The sequence below is a fragment of the Heptranchias perlo genome, chromosome 4, assembly GCF_035084215.1.
Source record: "Heptranchias perlo isolate sHepPer1 chromosome 4, sHepPer1.hap1, whole genome shotgun sequence".
Classification (NCBI taxonomy): Eukaryota; Metazoa; Chordata; class Chondrichthyes; order Hexanchiformes; family Hexanchidae; genus Heptranchias; species Heptranchias perlo.
Window position 1 is genome coordinate 86,299,100 of NC_090328.1, and position 18,611 is coordinate 86,317,710.

Here is an 18,611-nt window from a genome sequence, read left to right on the forward strand (position 1 = left end):
GGGCACTCTCAACCACATTCTAGAAAGTGTGGCTCAGAATTTTCTGAAAAAATAACAGTGCATGAGCCGTGTAGGTCGTTATTAAAGTGCAAATTGGCAGGCAACTTGTGACGAGGAAGGGATTCCCTGTGAATTGCGAATCGCCACAAGTTGCTGGCTGATTTTGCACCACTCCACTGTTAGCTTTGCAAAAATAGCAACTTGCTCTTAACCTCCCTGTGATTTTCATGAAGTTGCTGCATTTGTACATTAATTGTTCATTAAACGTGCTACAGAAAATTTAGTAATTAACAGCGTAAGTGCCCTTTTAACACTGTGATAATTGTTAATGACTGCCAATCACCCGCTCTTGACCAGAAAGTGAACAATTAAAAGTGTGGAGTCTCATTCCTTCGGGTTGTTAATTGTTGTTGGAGATTTTAAAAATATCAAATTTTAAATTTTTACATTTTTTTCTTACTTTTCCTTTCTGTCTCTTTTTTCTCTCTCTCTTAATCCAACCTTTTTTTCCCCTCTATATTTATCTTTCTGTACCTGATTTGACATTGAATTCGCCCACTCCAATTCACCCTCCTTCTTAGTCCTTCCTCTGTTTATTTCTCAATCCTTTAATCTCATTGGTTCAGGAGATACCAAGGTCCCAGACGTCCCGTTGCCCTCGCTCACGCTTCCAGCAACTCTGTGGGCAAAAAATTTTAAAACTTAAATGTGCAGGAACAAATCTAAATAAAAAGGCACGCCGTGCTCTTGATATACAAGATGCCCCACTCCAGCAAAATCTGGGTCTATGTGTCCATAGTATAAAACTGCCCATAAGTCAATATTAAATTAGAAATCTTACTCACAGGGGTCACAATGATGAATTGTATGGGAAATGGAAAAAAATGTTGCAGTAAGGAGCTCTCTTCCAAGATTAGAGTTTACTAAAAGGACCTCTATTATATCTAATTTAATGCTCGATGTCGAAAATTGGAAAATTGTTCTATTCTTCCACACTAACATCCTTGACTTTGATGAACACCAAATTGACATAAAACAGAAAGAATTAATCATTTAAATGCCGAATGAGGAATGCAAAATAAAAATGAAATATCTCATATGCAGAAATTCTCATGCTAGTAATCATGATTAGCTAAAGATTCATCAAGTGTAAGAAGATAGCTTTCACTAAGTATCTGCTGATAGTCCCCAGCAGGCAATAGTCTTCAGTAAGTGACATATGCAATTGCTCACTGACTTCATAAAGCACAGGGAAGGTTCCTGAGGCATTTTAGCATGAGACATTGGGCTCTATTTTCGCACTCGCGATCAGGTGCGTTCGTGGCGAGGGGGCTGCGAAAATCCGGGATTCCCGGGGCGGGTCCGGAGCCCAGCTCCAACCTGCCCACTTCCGGGTGCCCCAGTGACGCGCTGACAAGCGCGCGCGCAGCCCCCGCATGTGGGACTCCCGCCGGCAATTAAAGCCAGCGGGGTGCCACTGAAAGTACTTGAACAGGTACTTCAGGTTATTTACAGACCTGATTGACCTGATATTTTAGGAAGGATCAGATTTTGCAATTAACTGGGACTGTTTCCCGTACTGGGGGAAACACACCCAGTTGAAATGGATGTGTTGCAGCCACCAGCCTGTGGCAGCTGCAAAGGTCCATTTGACAGGTGGGGGTGGGAGACCCTCACTCATTGCAGGAGGCCATTCTGTCACTTTGGACAAAGTTTGGCCTCCACCACCCTCCTCCTAACAATAAAATGCATAAACTTGCACACTTACCCCGGTGTCCAGACACATTTACCTACCTTGCGGACCCCCTCAAATGTACATCTTCCAGATGGGGGCCGGCGTAGCTGCAATCACGACCTCCTCGGAGGGCGAACAGCTTCATCAGCCTCGCCGGCCACACCGTCCACCTCTGACACGCGGAGCTCCACAACACAGTGCTGTGACACATCCACCTGCACAGCAGGAGGGAGGGCAACCGCAGAGAGAGATGCGTCGCAGAGGGCACTACCCTCGCCACAGGGTCTACAGACAGAGGCTCAGCTTCCGTGGACATGTAGTCATGGACATCTGCAGCCTCCTTCATGCTGAGCTGCTCCCAGCTGGCCCGAGCACTATCAAAGTCATCACTGCCATCAACAACTTCTCCTCCGCATCCTTCCAGGGTGTCACCGGGGATATCGCCAACGTCTCTCAGTCGTCTGCACAAAAGAACCCTGCAAATACATCTACACCCACTCTGCAGTAACACAATAGGTGGCATGAGTTGTGGGATTTCATAGTGATCCTCAGGAAAGGGCATTATTGCACAAACCAGACAAGATTCGCAAAGACGTGGCAGTAGTGATGGCAATATAATATGTTATGTGAGTTGATCAGAAATTAAATATAGGTAAACATCATGACAAACCCTCAAACACCCATCATGCTCATGACACGTTTGCCTTACGCTTCCTACTGCACACATGTGATGCATGCCCTGTGGCTGCAGCACAGGTAGTGGCAGGTTGAGTGAGGCTGACCGTGAAAAAGATGCATCAGAGGGTGAGTATGAAATACAGCCATGAGATTGTATGTGGATTGGGTTGAGTGGTAGTGGTGGGATGAGTGCTGGCGAGGTGAGTAAGTGCAGGTAAGATAAGGATGAGCTTTGAGTGGGTGTGAGGGGTGATGTGATAGAATTAGTGTTGGCAGTGCAGAAGGAGATGTGGGGTGGGGGCGATGATGTGGCAGATGGAGTGTAGGGGAATGAGTAAGTGTACTCACTTCGGCTAACCTACTTAGGTGATTGAAGCGCCTCCTACACTGTATGCAGGTGCGCGATATGTTGGTGGTGCAGGTGACCTCCTCTGCCACCTTGAGCCAGGCCTTCTTGGTGGCAGAGGCAGGCCGCTTCCTCCCGCCTGCCGGGGGGAAGATCTCTGTCCTCCCCCTCCTCATCATCCTATCCAATGATACCTGGAGTGAGACATCATTAAACCTGGGAGCAGCCTTCCCCCTGGGCTGAACCATGCTGTAATTTTTCCTATTTTCTGCAGCATCAGTCAGTGGAGGACTGCCCCTTTAAATAGAGCTCCTCCAGCTGACAGACCTTACTGCGCACGCGCAGTCCGCCCGCCGCGCAGCTAACCAGCGGGAAACCCAGAAGCACAGGTAAGTGGCTCCAATTATCCTGTAATTGCGTGCGGAGCACACTGATTTCAACGGGCGCGTTTCTCACGCGCCCAGTCGAACCCCCGCTGAGAACCCGCTGCCTTGCTAATATCAAGTCCTTTGAATCTGAATCATCAGTCTCTAAAAAAAATTGCTGCACTGAGTTAAAGAATCAGTCTATTGTGTATTTTTCGAAACTAAATTAAGAAATACTGATTGCAGTTTTCAGCCTGCAATATAAACCACTGTGCCTCCAGAAATGGCCTCAATTGCTGAGACCATTACTATACATTCTCTGTCACTTCTCACCTCAATAGTTAAGTGCTAAGCCCAATAAAAAATATATTCAATATTTGTATATTATTTTAAGAAGACTGAATTCAGAAACGTTGGAGCCGATTTCTGTCTGTCTATTGCTCTATTTTTTGGCCTGAACAGGACGGCAGGCAGACAAAATATTTTTTTTTTTTTAAATGCCACCTTGCCTGCCAGTTGCAATTTTCGGATGAACCTCGATTTAGGCAACCAGCAATCCCACTTGAAACCAGCAAAGGCCTAATTAATATATTAAAACGAGGGTTCTATGACGTTAGGACCTAAGTGTCAATCAGCGCTGCCACTGCCGTTTCCTCGACCCGCCCACAAACTATGGTCAGTACAGGTCTGAGGCATTTGTAGTGCTCATAAGTTGTAGTCAAGTAAAGCTTGAAGAATGTCTGGCAGTGACTTTTTCTTCATTTTTGGGACTTTTAAGCCTAAAAGGCTCCCATAAGTTCAACTCCTTGCTGCTAGATGTGCTCTTTACATCTCCCTGCCACTTCACTCTGCTGCTCTGTTAACCCTGTGCTCCTTTTGGCCCTCACCCACTTTTAAAATGCTGCTGCAAGGTCCACAGCAGCCAGATTTTCCACCCTCCCAAATAGTGGGCTGCCTATAAGCAGCGCGATTAGTGCTGGCAGCTTGCCAATCACATTTAAATGAGCAACGACCACCAAAATAGATCGGGCCTCCCGCTGATGTCATAATACGGGAATAGCATAAGATTGCCAACCCTCCAGGATAGACCTGGAATCTCCAGGAATTAAAGATTAATCTCCTGGACACTGCTTCGAGCAATCTGGGAGAAATCATAGGAGTATTAAAACAAATGTGTGTTTTATTCATTTTATTTGGAACCTATTCATCTATTAGTTATAAAAATATTGGTAATGCAAAAGAAACTCTGTTTGACTGGATGGGGCGGTTGGAAGCGGGAGGTCATGTGATGAAACCTCCAGAAATACATTCAACCAGAGTTGGCAACCCTAGAATAGCGGTCACCATACCCACCGCTGCAAACGAAAACCGACCCTATTGTTTGGATTGTATATTTCTCTTAATTTGATTTATAATACTCAGAATCTGAAAGCCAAAAACAATTTTTCAAACATACATAGCAATAAATGCATGTAGCTTAAAAATCACACATGCTGAATCTTTTCACAAAACTTACACAGGAAAGATTTTTGGTTTTTTTCTCCATTTTTCCTTCAATCGACTTCTCCCCACCACAAGTTATCCGTTGATAGACATGTGAGGGTGGGGGGGAGGGGAGCGGGAGGCGGGGTTACTACACAGGCCACAAAACTTCTCCATCAGTACGACCAATGGAGAACTCTGATTGACAGACTGAAGGTACAGCCTACTTGCAGCTGGGTGAGATGGCCAATGTCATTTCTCTCCCTCCATTAATTCCTGCCCAGGTGGAACGTACAGCTTTTACTGAGCACTGCTTCTGCCTGTTAGGATGAGAAATGGCAAAAAACTATATAAATGTCACTTGGGATTTAAATGATGGGCAGCTCCGGGACTCCGCCTGTGACTATTTCTTTGTGAAGTAAGCGTTTATGCCTCTCTTTTACTAGACCAATTATTCTTTTCCCCACCCTGAGCTCACCACACACGTCTGACCCTTTAAATCAAAGGACAAAATAACATGCATATAAAATATTTAACTAATAATGGATTACTGCCTGTACTATAACATGGAACTGAGAGCAGGCAGGTCGATTTGAAGGACGAGCCCACAGTTCGAGTCCTTTAATTTGACTCCTTTACTCAATTGTCTGGTGCAGTACAAGCAGAGTCCAAGACAACTATTCAATTACCTTTCTGCTATGTGCAATTAGAAATATATTTATAACTTTCTAAATTTTTTTCTTAAATTTCAGAAATGTACCATTAAATTTGAAAATATCATAATAAATTTCAGAAATTTCTTGTTGGTTGGGAAACAGCAATGCAATTCTGAAATTATCGACAAATTCTGAAACTTGGCGATTTTCTTTATCTCTATCAAGAAACTCGATTAGCAAAGAACTCTTCTTTGGTCCTGAATTTAAGCAATGACTGGTTGGCAACCTTCACTTGTTTGAATATTTTGTATCCTCCAATACACCTACTTGTCTTCAGTTGAGATTGCATCCTGCCCAAACAATCAGAGCACTGGACTTTGGAGCTCTGTTAATGGATCACATGGAAAATCCACCATATGGTTTGGTACTGAAGCAAACAGATCAGAAAGGACCAACATTCAATCTCCCCGGAGGAACAGGATCTATTCCTCCCATCCATGGCCTGGACCAGGGCCTTAAATGTGGCATTGGAGAACCCGGGGGCCTGATCTGCAAGTCTTGCAGCCCTTTGTTTCTTCAGAAGTGTTTCCCGCTGTCTGCAGCCAGAGTGCATCTCTGCTTTAAGATGTTCGGGCTCCCTTTAAGTGGCGTCAGTCAAGCCTGATTTCCCCCCCTCACAAAAGAGGCATGCAGCCAATGAATAGGGTGGGTAGCACTTTCTGCATGCCTGCCTCATGATAATGAGCTGGCAGCACCAATTTCACAAGGAGCACCTGCACCACCCCCTGCATACCCATTTTTGGGCATGATCGAATTTCTAGGCGAACAGCTTGCTTAGCTGCACACACAATGACAGTTCCCCTTGAACAAATAGTTGCTGAGTGTAAGGCCACTGGAATGATTTGAGAAAGCACATAAAGCTGAGATGATGAGCATTTCCCAGCTTTTGCCAGCCTTCTTGCCTTCAACCTCGACCTCTCCCACAGGTTCTCCTATCTGCTGGCCCACAATTTGCAGCACCTCCTCTTTATTTGTGCTGCTCCTACTACTCTAGCAGTATTTCTTTGATGCTGGCCATCTTTTGCATTGGAGGGTGTTAAGACAATATTACGGGCATGTGAGCTCATGGATCCCATAATGATGAAATGTGGAGATACATTGTCCCTTTAAATGAAGTGTCCTTGATGACTAGCTGTAGCCCTTGTGGCAGGCAATGTAAGATGGCAGAGTAGTTAGTGTAAAGAAGGTGCTTTAGTGTTTGCCGAGGTTTCAGTTTGCATAACTGAGTTCCCCTGACACCCAGATGCTGATAAAGAATATGAGAGGTAAGGGGGTGAGTGAAGGCTGTCTGAGTGGTAGAGGTAGGAGATATCTGGCACAAGACCTCCTCATATGCAGACAGTCAGGTCCAGCAAAGTCTGAGGTCAGCCAGGTTTTGAAACATAAATCTGCAAGGGTAAGTTTCCGCCAAATTCAGAAGGAGAATACAGGAAGATAGTTAGGACTTATTTTGTTCCAATTCAAGTAAGACAGCCCATTGATGTGAAGAGGTGTATCATGTTCATTGTTTTGTATTATTGCATGAAGCAAAGTTGTACTGATTGAAGCCAGCACCAATTTCATATGGAGCGCCCACACCACCCCCTGCACACCCATTTTTGGGCGCATCATAGCTATTGCTCTGTATGTTCACTTGCTGTAAAATAAAGCAGCTTAACAATTTGCCTCGTCTCAGTTCACCTTCGAAAAAACTGGAGGGGCATATGCAAAAGACATGAATATCCAGTTCAGATCACAATGGGGTCATATTGTTACACCCCTGCATTACACAAAAGTATAAGTGGATATGAGGCCGTGTGAGTCAAATCCGGCTCATGAGGAGCAGGGGATCCACTTATCGGAGTGACTCACACCACTGAACTCAAGAGTGCATCTAAGGCAGACCTGAATTTGTAACAGTTACATAAATCAAAAAAATATTGATGGGGTGGCTAGCACTTTTTTATATGAAATAGAATCCACTTAAACAACTTATTTAGCATTGAAGCATCAAATTATAGAAATATGAAGATTTATGTATATTAAAATGGACTTACTTTATATTAGAATAACTCAAATTACTATTTCATCAGAATAACACAAATCACTATTATCTGGTCATTTATTGCATTGCTGTTTGTGGGATTTTGCTGTGTGTAAATTGGCTGCCGCTTTTCCCAACATTACAACAGTGACTACACTTCAAAAGTACTTCATTGGCTGTAAAGCGTTTTGGGACGTCCTGAGGTCATGAAAGACGCAATATAAATGTAAGTTAGTTCTTTCTTTCTTTCACTGTCTTCCTTGCTTTCTTGCTTTCTTTCTATTCCTAATCAATACTTAGTGCATTTCAGTTCTCTGAGATCCACATTCACCTCATTTCTTATCCATAGTTTGGGAGTATACTTCACATCTCGGTGGTGCTGACTACAAAAGTCTTTTTATTCTGCTAGTGAACCTGCTGAGGCCCCCAAGCTTTTAAGCCTCCTCCTAATAAAAAATTTAAAAAGATATTCTAGAGCTTTAATTCACAAGGGGTTGTGAGCATCGTCTAATTAATGCACAGTCATTAAAGCTAAGCCTAGAGCATATAAAAAGGTTCAGAAGAAAGCCGATGCAGAGACAATTTCAAACTTCCAGTTCAATCAGAAACAAGGGCCCCGATATTTACGAAGAGGGGGGTGGGAGCCAGGAAGTGCAGCAGAGCGGGGAACACCCGGTGGATGCTGGGACGTGGAGGTCCTGCTGAATTTAACGGCAGAACCTCATTATAATTTTTTTCTTCCGTTTCCTGCCTGACAGCCAGCCAAATTGACAGGCTGGCCGGCTGCCAGATGGGAAAACCAGCGGCAGGAGGCCTCAACCAAGAACCCTTGGAACGGTCCCCGGCAAGTGGGAAAAGGGCTGCAGATCGGGGCTTGGTGGAGGAGGGGGAGGGTGGTCAGTCGTAACAATGGGGCAGGCTGCAGGTTGGAGGTTGGGGAGGGAGGTCGGCGATCGCAGCAGGGCTAGAGAGAGGCCGAGATTGGCAGAAAGGAGACCAAAGGGTGGGAGCACTCCTGCTCCTCCTGGCCCCCAAGGAGTTCTATAAAAGGCACTTACTTTCTGGAGCTGTCAGCTCCCGCCTCCTTTCGCTGCCGAGTTTCCCGAACCTTGGAAAATCCTCACAACAGCAGTTAAATTTAAATTAGGCTCCCAATTTCAATGTGGGAGACTAATTTAAATATGTTAATGAAGTGTCCCACCTCGCCAAGACGGGACACTCGCATGGCACACTACCCACACCATACAAATAGCGGCAGGCACGTACGTGTCGAGTTGGGATCGCATTTTGCGTTTTTTAGCAATTTAATGTCCTGCCTGCAGCGCAACGAATGGGTGTGGGTTAATCGTGGACTGCGTTTTCAGGGCTTATCCAATTTAACCCCTTAGTTTCCAGTCTGACATTAATAGATGCTATTTTTTTTGCCAAACTTCCACTCTGGGATCGATACCCTGACAAGAATATTCATCAAGAGCATTCCTTGTCAAAGAACTGTCTATGGTTTAATGCCCAATCTATGCCAGGGCGTGAATGACGCCTACATGTGGCACGCTGAACTATTTTACATCAACTAGTTTGGATTATATTAGCATTTACATCAGGGTCCACACAAGCTACTGAGTAAATGAATTACCCCTTGCCAATTATCAAAGAAGTTAGAGAACAAAGTCATGAACTAATAATTGTTTATTAAGCATAGCATCATAATTAACAGCACCAAAACTTAAACATTGAGTAAGTCAATAATAGTAGATAGGGTAAATTGACAAAATAAATAATAGAAGCTACATAGCTACACAAGTTAAGCCACAGTAATTCAGCATTAACTACTTGCTGATTATAAATCTATAGTTGAAATTAGTGCCTGAGATTGATATAAATTGGTGAGAACAATTTATGATTAAACTCTTTAGATAGCTGACAAGTCAACAGCATTAGATATCCAGTCCATAGAATAGATTAAAGTCTATATGCAATGTTTCCAGAACTGATATGACCTTGTCCTTATGACCTGGCATGCATCAACTGTTTGCCTCGCCTCCCTCTAGGAGGATAGTGTTAGCCTTTTGAGACTTCAGAGTGATGAATAGAATGGACTCTGGGTGGAGGACTTCAATGTCCATCATCAAGAGTGGCTCGGTAGCACCACAACTGACCGAGCTGGCCGAGTCCCGAAGGACATAACTGCCAGACTGGCCTGCGGCAGGTGGTGAGAGAGCCAACACGAGGGAAAAACCTACTTGACCTCATCCTCACCAATCTACCTGTCGCAGATGCATCTGACCATGACAGTATTGGTAGGAGTAACCTCAGCACAGTCCTTGTGGAAAAGAAGTCCTGTCTTCGCACTGAGGACACCATCCATCGTCCACTGTGCTATATGGGATAGCTTCAGAACAGATCTAGCAGCTCAAAACTGAGTATCCATGAGGCACTGTGGGCCATCAGCAGCAGTAGAATTATATTCCACCACAATCCGTAACCTCATGGCCAGGCATATTCCTCACTCTACCACTACCAACAAGCCAGGGGATCAACCCTAGTTCAATGAGGAGTGTAGAAGAGCATGCTAGGAGCAGCACTAGGCATCCCTAAAATTGAGGTGCCAACCTGATAAAGCTACAACACAGGACTACAAGAATGCTAAACAGCGGAAGCAGCATGCTATGGACAGATCTATGCGATCCCACAACCAACGGATCAGATCAAAGCTCTGCAGTCCTGCCACATTCAGTCGTGAATGGTGGTGGACAATTAAACAACTAGCGGGAGGAGGAGGTTCCGTGAATATCCCCATCCTCAATGATGGCAGAGCCCAGCTCAGGTGTGCAAAAGACAAGGCTGAAGTGTTTGCAACCATCTTCAGCCAGAAGTGCCGAGTAGATGATCCATCTCGGCCTCCTCCCGATATCCCCACCATCACAGGAGCCAGTCTTCAGCCAATTCGATTCACTCCACGTGATATCAAGAAAAGGCTGAGTGCACTGGATTCAGCAAAGGCTATGGGCCCCGACAACATCCCAGCTGTAGTGCTGAAGACTTGTACTCCAGAACTAGCTGCGCCTCTAACCAAACTGTTTCAGTACAGCTACAACACTGGCATCTACCCGACAATGTGGAAAATTGCCCAGGTATATCCTGTCCACAAAAAGCAGGACAAATCCAATCCAGCCAATTACCACCTCATCAGTCTACTCTCAATCACCAGCAAAGTGATGGAAGGTGTCGTCGACAGTGCTATCAAGCGGCACTTACTCACCAATAACCTGCTCACTGATGCTCAGTTTGGGTTCCGCCAGGACCACTCGCCTCCAGATATCATTACAGCCTTGGTCCAAACATAGACAAAAGAGCTGAATTCCAGAGGTGAGGTGAGAGTGACTGCCCTTGACATCAAGGCAGCCTTTCACCGAGTGCGGCATCAAGGAACCCTAGTAAAATTGAAGTCAATGGGAATTAGGGGGAAAACTCTCCAGTGGCTGGAGTCATACCAAGCACAAAGGAAGATGGTAGTGGTTGTTGGAGGCCAATCATCTCAGCCACAGGACATCGCTGCAGGAGTTCCTCAGGGCAGTGTCCTAGGCCCAACCATCTTCAGCTGCTTCATCAATGACCTTCCCTCCATCATAAGGTTAGAAATGGGGATGTTCACTGATGATTGCACAGTGTTCAGTTCCAGTCGCAACCCCTCAGATAATGAAGCAGTCTGTACCCGCATGTAGCAAGACCTGAACAGCATCCAGGTTTGGGCTGATAAGTGGTAAGTAACATTCACGCCAGACAACTGCCAGGCAATGACTATCTCCACAAGAGAGAGTCTAACCACCTCCCCTTGACATTCAATGGCATTACCATCATCGAATTCCTCACCATCAACATCCTGGGGGTCACCATTGACCAGAAACTTAACTGGACCAGCCACATAAATACTGTGGCTACAAGAGCAGGTCAGAGGCTGGATATTCTGCGGTGAGTGACTCACCTCCTGACTCCCCAAAGCCTTTCCACCATCTATGAGACACAAGTCAGGAGTGTGATGGAATACTCTCCACTTGCCTGGATGAGTGCAGCTCCAACAACACTCAAGAAGCTCAACACCATCCAGGACAAAGCAGCCCGCTTGATTGGCACCCCATCCATCACCTTAAACATTCACTCCCTCCACCATCGGTGCACGGTGGCTGCAGTGTGTACCATCTACAAGATGCACTGCAGAAACTCGCCAAGACTTCTTCAACAGCACCTCCCAAGCCCGGAACCTCTACCACCTAGAATGACAAGGGCAGCAGGCACATGGGAACAACACCACCTGCACGTTCCGCTCCAAGTCACACACCATCCCGACTTGGAAATATATCGCCGTTCCTTCATCATCGCTGGGTCAAAATCCTGGAACTCCCTACCTAACAGCACTGTGAGAGAACCTTCACCACACGGACTGCAGCAGTTCAAGAAGGCGGTTCACCACCATCTTCTCAAGGGCAATTAGGGATGGGCAATAAATGCTGGCCTTGCCAGCAATGCCCACATCCCATGAATGAATAAAAAAACCCTCCATCTGTGCTTTCTGTTCCTCCTGAATCCTCTGCTCCTGGATAAATTCACCTTTTGTGCTGATATCTGGACTAGCTGGCTTAAATCTCACCTCCATTGATCTCAGGGAAACTTGTACATCTAAGTGACACATTTATATCTTCCCATATCTAGCTGGTATCACCATACTACCTAACTACTGTAACCTTTCTCTCTATCTGTTGGAGATGCACTTTCTGATTTTACAGAGACACTCTTCTACATATACTCAACAATGAACTCCCACACCTTCTACTATGAAGATAAGTAAAAGAACTAGAACTAAGCTAATAACTGAGACTGAGGATTGAGACTAAGGACTGAAGACTGAGGAGTTTAGTGTCAAAATACCATCTTATATATCCTTAATTTCCAAAGAAACCTCTTCAATTCTGTTGACCAATCTGAGTGGCACATGTGTTAGAAGAGTTCAACCCTTCAGGTGTCACCTCATGTAGCCCTGTTGGTGCCTTCGATGACCTCCAAATCAATGAAGCACCAGCACTTGCACATGCCAGGTTGCTCGTTTGCTCCCTACCTTCTCAGGCGTTTGCATACAAGGGGGTTGCACACAGGTCCAGATGAGGCAGGGCATCTTTATGTCCCCCTTAACAAGTGATCTCTGGGCCTGTAGTCTTGATGAGTTCTATCATTGATAAAAAGTGTTTCGTTTGTAGAAGGCTTAATGGTTTGAGTGGCATTAGCCCTTTCCTTTCATGGCATTCAGTCTGGCACTGACTCCATTTTGAGCACACATTTAAGGCAATTCTTAATCCATTTGTCCTACAATGTTTATGCCAAGAACACAGAGCTGTTATAGCTGCACCTCAACATTCTGTAACAATTCAGAACCTCTGCATGGTATAACAGTAATGAAACAGTACAGGTCATGTAGGCCAATCTCTCTCTCTCTCTCTCAGTGTTTTCATCTGAAACTCTCTCTGTCTTGTAAGGTGCAGCTCAGGTTGTAGCATCACCATCTGTGAGAGTTATTGGGCATGCACAAATCATGAGAGGACTTGAGCTTGCCTTGGAAACCACAGTTATATCTTCTGGGCTCTAAAAAACTAATGCTGTGAGATGTACATTCAATGTAGCTGTGTCTATTTGTACCCTGTTCCTGCCTGATATACCAAAAATGAACAGAAACAATAGTGGTTTATGACTGCACTCAAGCAAAAGCATACATGTTTGTGTTTATTTTAGTAAAATGGTGTTGCATTGAAAACAAATTCATTTAAATATCTTGGTGATCCACGACAAGTGCTAAATCTTAACTTTTGCAAGAGAAAGGGAAATCAAAAAAGATGCGTTTTATTTCAGCACCACAGTATCTGTCTGACTTAGTTAAAAACAAATCTTAAGTGGTGCTGTGCTGACGTAGGAATGAGTGAAACCCATCAATGGTGATTAAAGTGCTTGCAATTAGTATAAGTTATCAGCTGATGTCTGGGTATATGTATATCAGGTTCATGGTCGATCCCAAATCTTCCAACCAATCCTTAAAACTAATTATTTTAATGGCACTGGATGTACTTCAGACATGTTTATAGCTTTGGTGATGATAGATCAGACACACTGTTGAGCACTTAAGTGACATCACTGCATGGGGTTTATGACAGTTCAGTTTTGATTTTATTTTTGGAAAGCCTAAAGACTGTGCAACTATATTTTGGGGAAAGGCATGTTGCAACAGCCTGACCTTCCTTTGTTTTGCAGGGCAATGGCACATCTGAAAAGTTAAAGCAAAAATTTAACCTTTTGAGTACTGATTCGCACAGCTCCAGGAAGTAATGTGAACATGAACAAGCTCAGAACTAGACTAATGTCTGAAAGACTGGTGTGGGATGGAGGGATTCCATCTTATGGAACACTAGCACCAGTACTAGGACAGGAAGGAGCTATACCGCTGGGATGGGCTCCACCTGAGCTGGAACAGGACCAGTGTCCCAGCGGAAAGTATGAACAGGGCTGTGGATAGGACTTTAAACTAGTAAGACGGGGTGGGGGAGGGATCTGCTGAAAATAACGTAAGTCCGAAGATAAAAGAAATAGGAGATGAGAGTAAAGGTCAGACCAAGGTAAACAATAAAGGTAACATAAACAGTCAGGAAACAGACACATTTATACAATCTAAGTATAAAATGACTGTTAAAAATAAAGTGAGTGGAACAATTAATCAAAACAAATTAAATTGCCTGTACTGCATTGTGCGCAGCAGCCGAAACAAAATGGGGGAACTGGGGGCAATAATTCGTAGCGAGGAGCTAGATGTAGTGGGGATAACTGAAACATGGCTACATAAGAAGCAGGACTGGCAGTTAAATATTGCAGGATATAACATATTTAGAAAGCAGAGGGAAGGAAGAAGGGGGTTGTGGGATAGCTGTACTAATTAGAGATAACAATGGCAATAGAAGAAAGGGACATAAATGACATTAAGAGAGAAAGAGAATCCATATGGTTTGAAACAAAGGATGAGAAGGGATGGGGAAGGTTTAAACTAGAATGGCACGGGGATGGGAACCTGAGCAGGGAGACAGAGGAGGAGAAAACAAGGATAGAAACAAAAGACAGAAAGGAAAGAAGCAATAGTGGAAGGCAGAGAAAACAAGGGCGAAAAACAAATAGGGCCATAATGCAAAATAATACTGAGATGACTAGCAATCTTAAAAAGACAAGTCTAAAGGCATTGTGTCTGAATGCATGGAGCATTCGCCATAAGGTAGATGAATTAACAGCGCAGATAGATATTAACGGGTATGATATAGTTGCAATTACGGAGACATGGCTGCAGGGTGACCAAGGATGGGAACTGAACATCCAGGGGTATTAAATATTTAGGAATGACAGGCAAAAAGGGAAAGGAGGTGGGGTAGCAATGTTAGTAAAGGAGGAAATCAATGCAATAGTGAGGAAGGATATTGGCTCAGAAAATCACGACTTGGAATCTGTATGGGTGGAGCAAAGAAACACCAAGGGGCAGAAAACGTTGATGGGGGTTGTCTATAGGCCCCCAAACAGTAGTGGAGATGTAGAGGAGGGCATTAAACAGGAAATTAGAGGCGCATGCAAGAAGGGTACAACTATAATCATGGGTGACTTTAATTTACATATAGATTGGTCAAACCAAATTAGCAATAATACTGTGGGGGAGGAATTCCTGGAGTGTGTACGTGATGGATTTCTAGACCAATATGTTGAGGAACCAACTAGAGACAGGCGATCCTAGACTGGGTATTGTGCAATGAGAAAGGATTAATTAACAATCTTGTTGTGCGGGGTCCCTTAGGGAAGAGTGACCATAACATGATAAAATTCCTCATTAAGATGGAGAGTGAAGTAGTTGAATCCAAAACTAGAGTCCAGAATCCAAATAAAGGAAATTACAAAAGTATGAGGTGTGAGTTGGCTAGGATAGATTGGGGAACTTTACTAAAAGGGATGACGGTGGATAGGCAATGGCTAATTTTAAAGAACGTGTGCAGGAATTACAACAATTATTCATTCCTGTCTGGCGCAAAAACAAAACAGGAAAGGTGGCTCAACCGTGGCTTACAAAAGAAATTAGGGATAGTATTAGATCCAAAGAGGAGAATATAAAATCGCCAGAAAAAGCGGCAAGCCTGAGGATTGGGAGCAGTTTAGAATTCAGCAAAGGAGAACAAAGAGATTGATTAAAAGGGGGAAAATAAAGTATGAGAGTAAACCAGCAGGGAACATAAAAACTGACTGTAAAAGCTTCTATAAATATGTCAAGAGAAAAAGATTAGTGAAGACAAATGTAGGTCCCTTACAGTCAGAAATGGGGGAAATTATAATGGGGAACAAAGAAATGGCAGAACAATTAAACACAAATTTTGGTTCTGTCTTCACAAAGGAGGACACAAATAACCTCCCGGAAATGTAAGGGAACCAAGGGTCTAGTGAGAGGGAGGAACTGAAGGAAACCAGTATTAGTAAAAAAATAGTGCTAGGGAAATTAATGGGGCTAAAGGCTGACAAATCCCCATGGCCTGATAATCTACATCCCAGAGTACTAAAGGAAGTGGCCCTGGAAATAGTGGATGCATTGGTGGTCATCTTCTAAAATTCTACAGACTCTGGAACAGTTCCTACAGATTGGAGGGTAGCAAACGTAACCCCACTATTTAAAAAAGGAGGGAAAGAAAAAACAGGGAATTACAGACCAGCTAGCCTAACATCAGTAATGGGGAAAATGCTAAAGTCTGTTATAAAGGATGTGATAACAGAACACTTGGAAGGCATTAACGGGATTGGACAAAGTCAGCACAGGTTTATGAAAGGGAAATCCTGCTTAACAAATCTACTGGAGTTTTTTGAGGATGTAACTAGTGGAATAGATAGGGGAGAACCAGTGGATGTGGTGTACTTTGATTTTCAGAAGGCTTTTGATAAGGTCCCACACAAGAGGTTAGTGTGTAAAATTAAAGCACATGGGATTGGGGGGAATATACTGGCATGGATTGAGAATTGGTTGACAGACAGGAAACAGAGAGTAGGAATAAACGGGTCTTTTTCCGGGTGGCAGGCAGTGACTAGTGGGGTACCGCAGGGATCAGTGCTTGGGCCCCAGCTATTCACAATATATATTAATGATTTGGACGAGGGAACTGAATGTAACATTTCCAAGTTTGCAGACGACACAAAGCTGGGGTGGAATGTGAGTTGTGAGGAGGATGCAAAGAGGCTCCAATGTGATTTAGACAAGTTGGGTGAGTGGGCAAGAACATGGCAGAGGCAATATAACGTGGATAAATGTGAGGTTATCCACTTTGGTTGTAAAAACAAAAAGGCAGATTATTATCTGAATGGTGATAGATTGGGAAAAGGGGAGGTGCAACGAGACCTGGGTGTCCTTGTACACCAGTCGCAGAAAGCGAGCATTCAGGTGCAGCAAGCAGTTAGGAAGGCGAATGGTATGTTGGCCTTCATTGCAAGAGGATTTGAGTACAGGAACAGGGATGTCTTACTGCAGTTTTACAGGGCCTTGGTGAGACCACATCTGGAGTATTGTGTGCAGTTTTGGTCTCCTTATCTGAGGAAGAATGTCCTTGCCATGGAGGGAGTGCAACGAAGGTTTACCAGACAGATTCCTGGGATGGCAGGACTGACGTATGAGGAGAGATTGGGTCGACTAGGCCTATATTCACTCGAGTTTAGAAGAATGAGAGGTGATCTCATCGAAACATATAAAATTCTAACAGGACTAGACAGACTAGATGCAGGGAGGATGTTCCCGATGGCTGGGGAATCCATAACCAGGGGTCACAATCTCAGGATACGGGGCATGCCATTTAGAACCGAGATGAGGAGAAATTTCTTCCCTCAGAGGGTGGTGAACCTGTGGAATTCTCTACCACAGAAGGCAGTGGAGGCCAAGTCATTAAATATATTCAAGAAGGAGATAGATAGGATCACTGAGGCACTGTACGAGCTATGCAACAGATTCAACAGATTCCCACTTGACAGAGAGAAGCAGAATGAGTGAGCACGAGGGTTTGCTCGCATTGCAGGATTCCCCAGGGTGCAGGGTGTCATTGACTGCTCGCATATTGCCATGTGTGCTCCACATCTCAACTCGGCCATCTTCATGAACAGAAAGGGATTCCACTCCCTCAATGTGCAGCTGGTGTGTGACCACACTCAGCGCATCATGATGGTCAATGCCAGATACCCTGACCGGAGCCCTGCAGTGTTCAGCCGAGTCAAGATACTTTGTTGAATGCTGTATGCTGCACAACCTCGCCCTTATGAGAGGTCAGCCCTTGCCACCGCCCTATCCAGCAAGACCCTGAGTCAGAGGAAGAGGCGGAAGAGGCGGAGGAGGAGGAGACGGAGATGGAGGAGGGAGTGGAGATAGAGGCAAGGAGGCAAGTTGCACAGATCTTGTCTGCCAGGGCTCTGCGTGCTCACCTTATTCATAAGTGATATCAGTAACCTCAACGACACCTCCCAAGTCACCAACAGTCCCACACTCCTCACCTTTCCTCTCCCACATGACCATCAAATCACCCTCCTTATAATTACACAATGTTTCTTCCCATAGCTCATCGCATAAATAAAAAACACCACCAACTTCAAATTCAAATACAAGTTTATAAACTTACACATGACATCATGTATACAACATTACACTATTCGCCCTTGTGCATTCCCTCAGTGCCTGTCGTTTGGGCGCCTTTTCCTTTCATAGTACTCCTATGAGGTGCACCCCAAGTGGCTGGAGCATGGGTGGTGGAAAGCTGCTGACTTTCAATTGAGGAGCGTGTAGTTGGCTGTGAAGGATGATCTTGAGCAGCTCTGGGACGGGAGGGCCCGGCTTCAGACTGCACCATCTCAGCCTGGGCTGCAGCAGTCTGGCCTGGCTGGCTGACAGGCAACAGCAAGGTCACTGGTGGAGAGGTACGGATGGGAGCAGGAATGCTGTCGTCCAGAGAGAGGACAGCAGGGTTGGGTGCCACGGTGCCACTGCCACTTGCACAGGGCGGCGCCTCAGCAATCCCGGTAATCTGCTGGAGAACAGATTGCTGGAGTGCTGTGACGTCCTGGAAGCCCCGTTCCACAGTGGCACCCAGAGCTACGATAGCAGCAGTCTGAGCCTGTAACGCAGCAGTCTGAGCTTCCAAAGCAGCAGTCTGAGCTCCAAATGAAGCGTGCAGACCTTTGATTG

At 44.8% G+C, this 18,611-nt stretch overlaps 1 long non-coding RNA gene across 1 annotated transcript in view; it reads right to left on the reverse strand.

Moving 5' to 3' along the window:
- The window catches only part of LOC137320548 (uncharacterized), a 35,278-nt gene extending 30,569 nt beyond the window's left edge, over window positions 1-4,709 (reverse strand). Inside the window, exons 1-2 of the long non-coding RNA XR_010962582.1 lie at window positions 4,641-4,709; window positions 535-679 (exon numbers count right to left, since the gene is read on the reverse strand). This is a non-coding gene — a long non-coding RNA (uncharacterized lncRNA). The remainder of the gene's footprint in view (window positions 1-534; window positions 680-4,640) is intronic.
- Between the last annotated feature and the right edge of the window lie 13,902 nt (window positions 4,710-18,611).